The sequence below is a fragment of the Haliaeetus albicilla genome, chromosome 19, assembly GCF_947461875.1.
Source record: "Haliaeetus albicilla chromosome 19, bHalAlb1.1, whole genome shotgun sequence".
NCBI lineage: Eukaryota > Metazoa > Chordata > Aves > Accipitriformes > Accipitridae > Haliaeetus > Haliaeetus albicilla.
Window position 1 is genome coordinate 28156910 of NC_091501.1, and position 12336 is coordinate 28169245.

Here is a 12336-nt window from a genome sequence, read left to right on the forward strand (position 1 = left end):
GAGCCCACGGTCAGATAAAAGCCCATCCACAAAGGGAAGGTACAGTGAAGACAAAGGCTGCCATAAAAGCATGCAGGTGTTTAACTCTGCCAGGTTTAAGTAAGAAATAGACAACACCATGTCCTAACGGAGCTGCTGAAGACCATGTAGAAAGAGTGGAGCCCAGGCCTCCAACTGCCATGCCAGTCCAGTCTCCCAAACACAGCCCTCAAGGGATAGCAAAATGCAATCATGAAACAACAGCCAGCCCACGAATCAAATAGAGTCCAAAGCACAAGAAAATGTCACATTTCACCAAGTATCAAAAAGACCTGCAGCTGTTGTTCTTTGTTTACTCAGTCAGCACACCAAACTTTCACAGGATTTGCAGTTCTAGCTTTCTGTGGTCTCTTTTAAAGCTTTTGCGCTGTTAATACCAGGTCCTATGAGCTAGACAAGATGGCGTTTCAATGGGGCTAGACATCTTAAAGACTTTCAAGCTCAGCTACTGGTCAGTCCCAAAATAGCTTTCTAACTACACAGCCTCTCCGACTCACCCTCGCTAAAGAAGCAGCCAGAGCAGCAGCCCAGTGGAAACCATGCTTTCCTCCTCACTAAAAGGTTAGACAGGCAAAAAAGACAGGAAAAAAAAAAAAAAATTATACTTTTACTAGTACCTCAGTGCAAAACCAGTAGAAGGACCCTGATGACAAGCACAGTTCCACTGCACACCCTTGTATTCACATGCTCATAAATCATCAATCCACAGACTTCATGCCACTTAAGAAATGTCCTTACTCCAGCCTTTGAAGGGTCTAAGCTGTCAGGGAGCTGCATAGTATGACTGGATAATTCAGGGTGGAAAGGACCTAAGGAGGTCTCTAGCTGAACCTCCTCCTCAAAGCAGGGTCAGCTCTGAGATCAGGCCATGTTGCTCAGGCTTTATCGTGTCACATCTTAAAACCTCCAAGAATGGAAGCTGCACAAACTCTGTAGGCATCCTGTCCCACCGCTTCACAGTGCCCAGCATGAAAAGGTTTCTCCCTTTGTCCAGACTGAACCTCATTCGTTTCAGTTTATACCTGTTGTCTCTCTCCTCCGCTACGCACAACGATGAAGAACCTGGCTCCGTCCTCTCAATAATCTCCTCACAGCTATCAGCAGACTGCTTATTAAAGATCTCCCCGAAGCAGTCTCTTCCACAGGCTGAACAAGCCCAGCTCCCTCAGCTCTCCTCACAGAGAGAGGTGGCCCACTGCTGAAGGGGCTCCACTTTAGCCAGGTCTTTCCCATATTGAGGAGCCCAAAACCGGACACAGTCTATCAGCTGGGATCTAAGAAGTGCTAACTAGAGGGGGATAATCACTTTGCTCCACGCACTGGCTGTGCTCCTGTTAATACACCCCAGGGTATTGTTGGTTTTCTTCACAGCAGTGGCATGCTGCTGGCCCGTGGTCAGCTCGCTGCCCACCACGGCCCCCAGGGCCTTTCCAGCAGAGCTGCCCCCAGGCAGGCAGTCTCCAGCCTGTATCATTGCAGGGGGCTCTTCTTTCCCAAGTCCAGGACTTTTCACTTGTTCTTGTTGGATGTCAGAAGGTTTCTGTCCGCCTGTTTCTCCCGCCTTGTCTACGTCTCCCTGAGCGGCAGCCCTGCCCTCGAGTGTATCTGCTGGTCACCCACTTTGGTGTCATGTGCAAACTGCACGAGCGTGCGCTCCATCACCTCCTCCAGGTTGGTGGTGAAGATGTTAAACAGGACACATCCCGGGATAGAACACGAGACAAACAGATCACAGGACATAGGGGCAGTGCCACAGGCAGCCACGAGGATCTTTTCCCCCCTTTTCTTGCACGGGGATCAGTTACTCTGTTTTCACTCTTCCAATGTAATAGATATGAAATCTTTCACGCTCCCAATACGGCTCCACAGAATCATATGGCCAGCTGTGCTGCGACACACCAAATTAACTCAGCCTTCCTGGAACAACAGTGCCCATCTCCTGTGCATTCAGTACAAAAGCGGAATTCCCCAGCTCAGACAGTTTCAAAGTAATTGTGTTTGCATTCTTGGAAAAACCTCTTAGGAACCACTAGATCAACAGCACATCAACAGCAAATGAAGGAACTCAGTGAGGATGCCTTCTACCAAGATTCTGGGTGGTATGGCATCTGCACGTAATGCCATTCATGGGAAGAAAAGTCACTCACTAAAAATTACAATTTGTTTTGCCAGTTTGTCCACAGAAAAGAAAATACATACATGTTCCCAGTTGGTTAAGAACTGACGAAAAAAGGCTTTTTACCAGGTGCTGAACTAGCTTGGAAAATGTTGGTACCTGTGATCTGTTTGTTAACATGTAAATGACAGGAATTAAGGGATCAGAAATATACAGTTGCAAAGACAGTATAAAACAAACACCTTAAATGTCAGAGTCATGGCTTGGTCAAGCATAGCTCCCTAGCCGTCTCATTGCTCTTACTACTGGTGTCAGCAGAGCAACACAGCCACCACAGTTTAGTTTTTTAAGCTAAATGATACGAAGCTAAATGATACTGAGGATCCAACATGATGATTTAAACTATGGCCCCTCACTGTGTTAATGCAGCTACAGCTGCAGTGCTGTAGTAACAGTGGGCATTTTCAAGACACCAGTCTAATTATGCACATCATAATTGGTCAAGCGGGAAACTATTAGTCTGAATCTGTGTGAGCAGTCAGAGGAAAAACTCACAAGCACACAGTTATCCCGGACACATCATGGAAACAAATATATACCTTTCTCCTTCCACCATACAGCAGAGGGTGGATACTAAGGCCAGTCCCTCTTCCCTTCCCATTACCAACTGTCTCGCTCCCTGACGAGGGACCCGCAAAAAAACCAGCTCCACAGAATCACAGAAATTTTGATTGGAAGGACCTGCCAAGGTCCACCTTGGAGCTGGACTACTGCCACATTAGATGAGGCCAGTCATGACTGCTTCTCCCCTTCCACATGCAAAAAAACCCCTATCAGTTTGCGTGGCAAACAGCATCAGATCTGCTATACAGGCAGCAGATCTGGTTTGCTCCTGGAACAGCAGGACCACTTGGAGCACGACATCCTGCACCCAGTTCAAATCCAGTTTCCCAATGATAGGGCTCCATTATACATGCTTATTTAATAGAGAGTCAAGATCCCTGCCAGACCAAATTCAGTACAGATCGAGGATACATGTATAGTGTTACCATTCTTGCAGCCTGCCTAATTTTCCAATGGAACCAATTCACTGTAACAATACTGGGAGCCACACACAGGGAAGAAGGCAAACAGTAATCCTGAGGGACAATTTTATAAACCTGTTCCTGAGAAGGAATATTAAGCAGAAAATGCAAGCCTGGATGGCCTGGTACTTTCTCCTATTCTACTATTTCTGAAGAAAATCCTGTCCATTTTGCAAAGCCTCAAAATCCATCTGCTGGACTAGACAAGCCAGAGAGCAAACAACACTATTCTATTTTAAAATGACAGAAGTGTCTGCATCTGTTTAATAACACACATGCATACATCTGTCAAACAGACCTAGTGAAAGACACTTTCTGAGGATTACACGTTTTTCTATTTAAAGGCAGTAAAAAAGACACCATGCCTCTATACAGACATCAGAATAGCACTCCTCCTCATCCAGCTCTCACAGTCTCCTTCCTTACTCCAAATAAATTGTGTATGCAACCATCTCAGCTAATTAAAAATTAGCAATAAGGCCATATGGCAGCTATAATGGAAAATCCTATTTCTTTTTTCAGTGGATTTCACTATGGTACAACAACTTAATGAAACAAGTACTAAAGAAGGAACCGGAATTCCAGGAGCCAGAACAGCTTGCTTGTTTTATAACCAAAACGCAGCATACATTGAAAAGAGATTTTGTAAGAGTATATGATCGCCAGGCAGGTCTCAGGGATTATAAAGAAGCCTTTTTTAACTTGGAGAAACAGTCACTGAGAGGCAAAACTGAATTCCCAAAGATCCTGTTGCTCGCCACTAGCAAGGCTAAAAGCAGAATCCCATCCCGTGGCCTCCCCTCTCAGCCTAAGGGCTCCAGAGAGGGGTCTGCAGCGGGTGCATGGATACAAATCATGTGTACAGGATTTATAATTAGAAGCTTCGTTGTGCGGATATATGTTCCTCCACGAGGAAGTGACAGTGATTTAAGGGCCCAAAGAGTAAGGAGCCACTGCTCTCGGCCAGTACACGCTGCCAGGTGTTCATGTTCTCTCCACATCTGGTTTTCAGAGCAAGACTTAATTGGATTCAAATTACAAAACCCTGAAACCACATATGTTAGTCATAATACTTTTCCAACTAAACTAGACATACACAACAGAAGGCACGAATTTTGGGTTACGGCTTTCTACTTGGCCAACAGAAGAGTACAAATTAGGAAGTCTATACCTGAGCAGAATACACTTCACCCTGGAGAGATCTCTTGGCCACTGACCTATTAGCTGTGCAACACAGAGGTTCCTGTTCCCACTTCCCCTCCATGCTCAGCCCACCCCCAAAGATAAACGGGGGTCACTGTCAGCCATGCAAGAACTGCTGGTGTAGTTCCCCCCCCCAGCCCCTCCTGCGATGGTGGGGATGGCACGCACCACCACCGAGCAGCCTGTCCTGCAGCAGAGGTCCCAGGATCCAGCACTCCTCCTGAGGGCAGCCTGGAAAAGCCCCCTGAAAAGCAGGGCTCTCCCACTGCTCACCCTGCCCCTTCTTCCCTTCCACTTCCCTCCTCCTCACCACAACGCGTGCCACACTTCCCAAACCGCCCACCCCTCAGCCCAGGGTGAGAAGTACCAATGCAGCCTATGGCAACGACCAGAGGCAGGTACACCGCAGCCCCCAGGATGGCATGTAAAGCAAGGGCCAGTCCATTTATGCCATATAGACCCTGGGGAAAACCTGCCGCAAACGTGTATACTTTGCAAGTTAGAGTAGATAACTCTGAAAACTGCATCAGTTGATTTTGCTGTGCCCTGAGGAAAAAAACTAAGCTTCATCAGTGACAATGCACATATATAACACATCTCACCAAGCAGGCAGAGGACGTACAAGGGAGGGGATAAGCAACTACCAAAGTCACCATGCAGAAGAGCTCAATTAGAGGGCTGTGCAGAGTAAAGCATGTGGACATCATGACAGCTGACCAGAACAGAGCCCATGCCATCAGTCATGTCCAGACACTGGCACAGGTCAGATCTTTGGAGCCATCTGGATGACTTTCAAGTAGGTGGCTTCTGCAACAAAATACCCAGATCGCGTTAGTTCAAAGAACCTGGGGGTTTGCTGAAGTCGTGATTCCTATAGTGAGCAGAGGTCAGCACAAGGAGAAGCCTTTGGGAAACAAGGCTTCCCTTCCTTCTTTCTCGCTGGCGTCCAGGTCTCCTGAAACGACTGTGAGGAACTTGAGGGCTAGCCCTTAGCCTGCTGCTGCAGTGAAGACCTTGCCCCACCAGCATAAGAACATGGATAGACTGAAAACACTGAAAAGGCAACAAGACTCCAGGGTAAAGAAGGCACACACAGAGCCTCCTGCATTACCAGCAGGAGCAAGGGTGACAAGGATCACAAAGAGATGATGTTATAGGTGAGGCAGAAAAGTCCTCCTCCTTATGATACATATCAGTGTCTCTGTACGGTTGCATGTCCCCATCAAGACATCATGTCTTGACACAAGACACCCTGACACAGACAACCTCCGAGGTGCGTATTTGCAGGCCAAGATTTCTAGTGGTGCCCAAGAGATTTGTGCACTTGACTCTAGGACGAGAGGAAATGGCCTCAAGTTGAGGCAAGGGAGATTTAGGTCAGATATTAGGAAAAATTTTTTAACTGAGAGCATTGTCAGACATTGGAATAGGCTGCCCAGGGAAGTGGTTGAGTCACCATCCCTGGAGGTATTCAAAAAGCGAGTAGACGGGGTACTTCAGGACATGGTTTAGTGGGCATGGTTGATGGTTGGACTCGATGATCTTGAAGGTCTTTTCCAACCTAAATGATTCTATGATTCCCTTTGAAAACTAACAGCAATTTGGCATCCAAATCCCTTATGAGCAGCTTTGAACTGGCACTTCCACAGCCACAAACTTTAATCTCCTCAGCTCTGTCCATGACACTTGTATGCACAAGGTACACACACTAAATTTCCTTCCCAGTTGAACAGCAAAGCTGTAGCTGCTGAAACACTAATTCCTGCAACTAGCAGACTCTCCCTTGCACCGGCCTTGCCACAGACCACATATCCCTGGATCCCTTAGCAACAAGTTGTTCTGACATGCTTTCACAATGGAAAGAGCTTGCCAGTTAATCTCCCCAATCTCCTAACATCAAAGTATGATCCAAAGCTCAAAGCAGTGCATTGGAAAACTCCACCAGCTTCATCTGTTTTCGGATCAGCCGGCCTGTAACAGTTCTTGAAATATATAAAAAGACATTTAGCACTGTTATGCGTAACTATACTAAATCTTCTGGACTCCTGTATTGCCGACGTGCAAATCAGTAGGATGCATTTAGATTAATAAAGGGATCTAAATATCACAACTCTTAAAAACACAAGCACTAAAGTCAATATGATTAATGCATTTATGATAATGCATTGCAGAGCACAGCCTGATCTCCCTGCACAGATCCACCAGTGGGACGAAGAATCCCCCCTTCACACCGTCCAGCAGAGACCATCGGCACAGTCCCTGCATGAAGTCGTGACTTGGCCAAGCTCCCCCCATCCATATCAGATCCATGTGCAGCCCTCCACACATCAAAGTCTCACAGGGCTCACCCACACGCTCCTCAGAACAGAAACAGCCAGACGCCAGCTTCTAGAAGTCTCTCCCAAGATGTTAGTATTAATAAATCCTTTAGAAGAAATGAAAATAGGTATCATTGAATAATTGCTTTTAAGTAAGGGTAGACTTTAAGGAGAAAAGGAGTCCCTTTCCAAATCCTTGCATTAGTATTTTTAAGAAATTCCAAATCTAGTTCTGGATAATCACAAGTGTTGATAACCACCTTGCTAAGGTTTTACAATGAAACATAACAGTGTTCTTATAATGGATCTTATTTTAATGATTGCAACTGTGAAAATAAAACCTTAAAATGGCTGTTTTTCTCAAATAAAAGCAAGTCACTTTCTTCAATCCACTGCTGAAGAGCTACAGAGCTATTTCGCATATCTTGCTGCATCCTGTCTGGAAGAAAACTTTCAGCTGTAATTCAAAACTCTATTGTCTCACCAAGAGACTGTGCCTAAAGCTGCATTGGGAGAACCATCCTAGCCTAGCTGCAGTTACAGGAGAAAAGCACAGGTTTTATGACACTATTAAAAGGATGATTCCTGTGCATGTAAAGTTCATTTTGGTTGAGACGTTGACACAAACTACATCCACAGCACAGCTTTTGCCAGAATAGAACACAGTGTCAGAACCTAAACTGGCACTGCTCTAGCAAGGCTGAAGCCAGACCTGGTCAGAGGTATGCTTGAGCCCTACAGGAGAAACTCAGCAATTAGGCTACACAGGTTCCAACTGGAAATTTAGGTCTCTGTTTAAATTAGTAGTAGAAAGGATAATAAATTGAACCTGAATTTGCGTATGTATGTCTGCACAATCTTTCTATGGATATACACACATACCTGGAACAGTATGTAGCTTCAATATAATTATATGCAAATTACTCTCTTAAAAAGCAAGTAATTCTGCTTAACCAGCACCCATCTCATCTTCTGTTTGCATATTTCAGCAGCAGTAGCCCATTACAATGCACAGACACGCTACACAGCCAAGTATCCTCTCAGACTGCAGGAAATATACTTGTGTGAACCAGGACCACAGAATTAGACCCTACATACTTTGTGTTTGTCTCTCCATATGGCTAAGAATTCACTGCCACATACATACTACGAGCAGGGAAAGTAAGTTAAGATGGGGGTGAGCTCCAACACCAATCTATTGAAAGGAAGAGCCTTAAAAACACATTGAGTATCAGCTCAGGAGACGGTAAGAAGCAACCGGTTGAAACTGATCTCAGATTGCACCTCAAGGATCTGTGAGAGGCAGATTTGGTCATGAAGTTTCCTGTTGGGTGAGAAATACCACAAGACTAGCCAGCACCCTGCAAGTTGCCTGGCACTTCACCACCAGTCAGAAATGCAGACATGCCTCAGGACAAAAGCTAGAGTGCAGGCACCACACCAGCAGTGCACCTCCATCCTGAGCTTTCTAGGCACCAGGTGATGCCAATGTCCCAGTTCTTCCACATCAGAGAGGTTAGAGCAATTACTCCACCAGCACCAGTTCATGAAGGAGGATGCATGGGCACAGCCAGCATGAAACGCAATCTGCAATGGTCAGGAATGGTTGTGACTGGGACAAATCCTGGGTATGAATAATACCACCAATACGAGTGACGCCTGCAAGGTGAATGAAGATTGAGTTAAGGATGCCTTACAGCTTTACATCTTTTTAGGATCTATTGAACAGGCATCTTTCAACATCATTTTAAAGCTAAATACATTTGTTAGAAATCCCAGGCAGCCACTAGGCAGTGACTAAAGCAAACGTGCAGCACACAGAGGCAGAGAAGTTCAATTTTTTGCAGTTTGTTTACACAGATACACCTCTGGAGACCGCATAACAGACAGCATTAAAAAGAGATTTTAACTATTTTCGGTATACCATATTCAAATGAAAGATGAGATCCATTTTCTAAGCAAGTCCAATTCTCCTATCCTCTTGCATTCAAGGGGATGCCTTACAGGCCTGAGATGCGCTCATCAATACAAAGGCAATGAAGTAGATCTGGTTTTGAACCTCTTTTCTCTCCAGAGAGCAATTACCCCCACAAGCAGCCCCATCAGTTTCAAAGGAATGATAAAGAAACTGTTTCCTCCAATTTAATTCTGCTGTTGGGCTTATTTCCCCATGTTCTTCCCTCTAGAAAGCCAAAGTGGATCGGGCAGTACGAGCAGTCCCCATCTGAACAATTTGGAGATGGGTTTTAGCATGGGTGGAGCTGTGGGAAATGGGCAGATTATGCAACACCTTTGCCTAAAGATCAGGGCAGGAGAGACAACCCCAGAGATACAGTTTCTTTCCCTGGCTTTGTCACTGGCTTGCCAGATGACCTTGAACAAATCACTTCACTTCCTCACCCTCCACCTTTTCTCCCTGCAAAATAGAGGCAACAACTGCCACCTTTCTCTGGGAGAAAAACCTTGCCACCTAGTGAAATATGCCCCTACCAAGCTATTTACCAAACTGGTGTGCCTCCAGGCAAATGTAACAGTACACTTTTCACAGCCACACCATCTCACTGTCACACTGAGCCACAGACCACAAGAACAATACTTAAACCTCCCTTGATATGCATAAAACCTTCGTATTATTCAGCTGCTGTTGCAATAATTCTGGCCTCTGCAGCACTGTCACTTCTCCCCTTCTTTCCCCCTCTCCTATTGTTTTCATCAGGCACAATGAATCGCTCTTTTCTGGAGCACATTCCTCACCCCTATGCCCACCCTCAATCGTGTCAGTGGGAAACAACACTACGCAATTAAGTCTGTTGTATTTCTCTCACTGACTCCTCCATATAGGCTATATATACACACACACACGTACACAGATACAATAATAGAAGGTTTATTTAGCCAAACACCTGCTGCCCAGATCTTTCATACAATGTGTTATGAGGAAAAGAAAACAAAGCTTTGCAAGTAGGTTTGGAGCGAAGCTTGGAGCAAACCCCCTGCTGTATTTCAGTACAAAGACATCACTCTGACCAACAGGAAAGGGGAAGGTTTTTTAAGTTTCATTTAGAGATGGAGATGAAACACAGCACTATCTAAAACACTATCTTTTACAGGGTCTGAAAAGAAGCTAAGGGATCATCTAGCTTACAAACTGTATCCTGCTATGGGCCCTGCCAGCACCCCAATAGTTTTGTAAGGTATTTAAAGCTGATTTTGGAGCTCCTGAACAGTTGTGGTAAGTTTATTAATCATATCACAGATGTGGCACATCTTGAAAGCCCAATATACACCAAGACAGAGCCATGTCACAGTAACATGAGGCAAACAGATTTTTACAGATTTCCACATAGCCTAGTTGGGGAGTGGGGGAAGTAAAAACCAAGCAGTCGCACAAACACTGGAACTAACACATCCTGCTTTTCTAAGGATGTGTGTCATGACTGATTGAAAGATTAAGAACGCACATCTCCACACTGCTCTCCCCACAGATGGGTCCTTTCTCCAGCCACGTCCCTGCCACATGGGCTCTCTAGTAGCGTGTAAGCGTTGAGCTCATCTGCAGGTTCTCCTGCTGTGGGACTCCACTAAGGTCTTTCTATACTCACTGGTGACCCATTTTGACACAATCCACAGTCATTTAATAACCCTTAAGATGGGTAGTTTTCTCTCAGGGGCATTTTTAGCTAAACTATGGGTTAAAAATATTCCTGGGAAGGAAGAGGAAGGGAGGAGCCAAACAGACAGTCAGATCACCCACCCTGTACTTCCATAGGAAACCAGGGTAAAAACAGCTTCCCCACGAGCAACAGTGGCTGCTGCTTCTTTTGTCAGGGCTACCTAATAAGTCAGTTCAGCCATAAAAATTCAGAAACATAAATATAAGGTGTAATAGTGTAAAGCAGAGGTTTGAGGTAGAAATTCAAAGGGTTCCTCAAACAGTTAAGCAACCTATAGAATTTGACTTAAAACGTTGACAAATTTGACCTGAGGTCTCAACCCTACCTCACCTGCCGGCACCCACTTACAAAGCACTATGTCACGCCATACTGCTAAAGCCAAAGCAGCAGCAAAGTTGTTTACATGCTACAGTAAATACTTCGAATACTGCCACAGTGACTATCGCAGCATACCTAGGAACCTTATTTATCCTCCCGTCACAAAGCAAGGGTATGAGCTTACAGTGGCCGACTTGATAAGCCTAATGAACCCTCCTCTCCCAATATAGCTTCTCTAAAAATAGACTGCAGCCTGTTATAAAGTAGTTAGCCAAAAAAATATTTAAATTTAGTTGCTTATGGGTTGGTAGCCACACATTATGGTTATTTATGACATAGCTGCCACCCATGATTAAAAATAGAAAATCACATAAGTAACAAATGAAAACTTTTTCAGTACCATTATAAGGATCTTTGAGCTGTGTGGCTCAGAAGTGATGCACAAAGATGAAAAGGGTTAATATAACTGGATTAGAGCTCTTGCACAGACCAGGTTAAAGGTCGTTATATGAATACAGTTGACATGATGATAGCAGGCCCGTATTTACACTACGGTTCAAAAGACAGGCAGTGAAAGCAAGAATTATGTATAAAGAGACCTCTGGCTCGCTTGCTTTTCATGCTGTTAGAGGCAGAGAAGGCAAGAATGATTTTTGGTTTCCATTTGCTATTGTGGAGAGTAGTTTGTGGAGAGGGTAACATTTACTCTGGGAAGATCACTCTGACCTCTGCTGGTCCCCTCAGAGAAAACCAGCAGAAACCGAATGGAGGGAGGGAGGAAATCCCTCAAGGGCAGAGCGGTTCCCAAGCTCACAGGAAAAGTTGACCACATGGCTCCTATATGGTCTATCAACTCATTCAAGGAACGCCACTCAGGTGAGCTTCCAATTTACTTCTGCTTCACACCCACAAAGATTTAGTTTCTAGCCCTGAAATTTGCTCCTGCGGCCGCCCAGGTCCTACCACAAGCCACGGACCAGTCTCTCTCCCCCTGGTGCAGACCCCATCCCACCGCCTCATCACTGCTCAGCCCTTGGTCCCCTCCAGTTTCACAGCCATGGTCTGGAGAGCTGGCATTTGAGCGCCACCCCGCAAAGAAAGTGCGAAACGTAAAAGGGTAATAAGCCGTTTCCCCTTTCAACGAAGGGCCTCAGCCGCTGGCAGCACCACAGCGTGTCACACCCAACGGGTGGCTCCACGGGCTCGCAGACAGTCCTTCCTCCCTTCATGTTTTCAGACTGGAAGGAATACTCAAACTAAAAGCTGCATCATATGTTTCAGTTTCCTCCCCATCGCACTGACAGAAGCGTGACCGTCATGCTTTACACTACCGCAGCAGCAGTTCCCCACCAAGCAGTGACGGCAGTAACCGAAATGGGCCCTTCCATCGCCAAGAGGACCTGCAGCCACAAGAGTAGGCAAAATAACAGGCAAACTCAGCAAAACAAATGGGTGGCCCCTGCTGAAAGCGGTTGCCTCAAAAACATCACCTAGTGATGCCGAAATTTCTCGTTTAAGAAGGGATGCTGCCAACCTGTTTAAGCTTAGAAGCCACCTTTCAACAAAACACATTCTTTCGGAGC

At 45.5% G+C, this 12336-nt stretch overlaps 1 protein-coding gene across 1 annotated transcript in view; it reads right to left on the minus strand.

Annotated features, from left to right (window-relative positions):
* Positions 1 to 12336, minus strand: part of PARVB (parvin beta) — a 67307-nt gene that overhangs the window by 53331 nt on the left and 1640 nt on the right. The gene's annotated exons all lie outside the window — the stretch shown is intronic.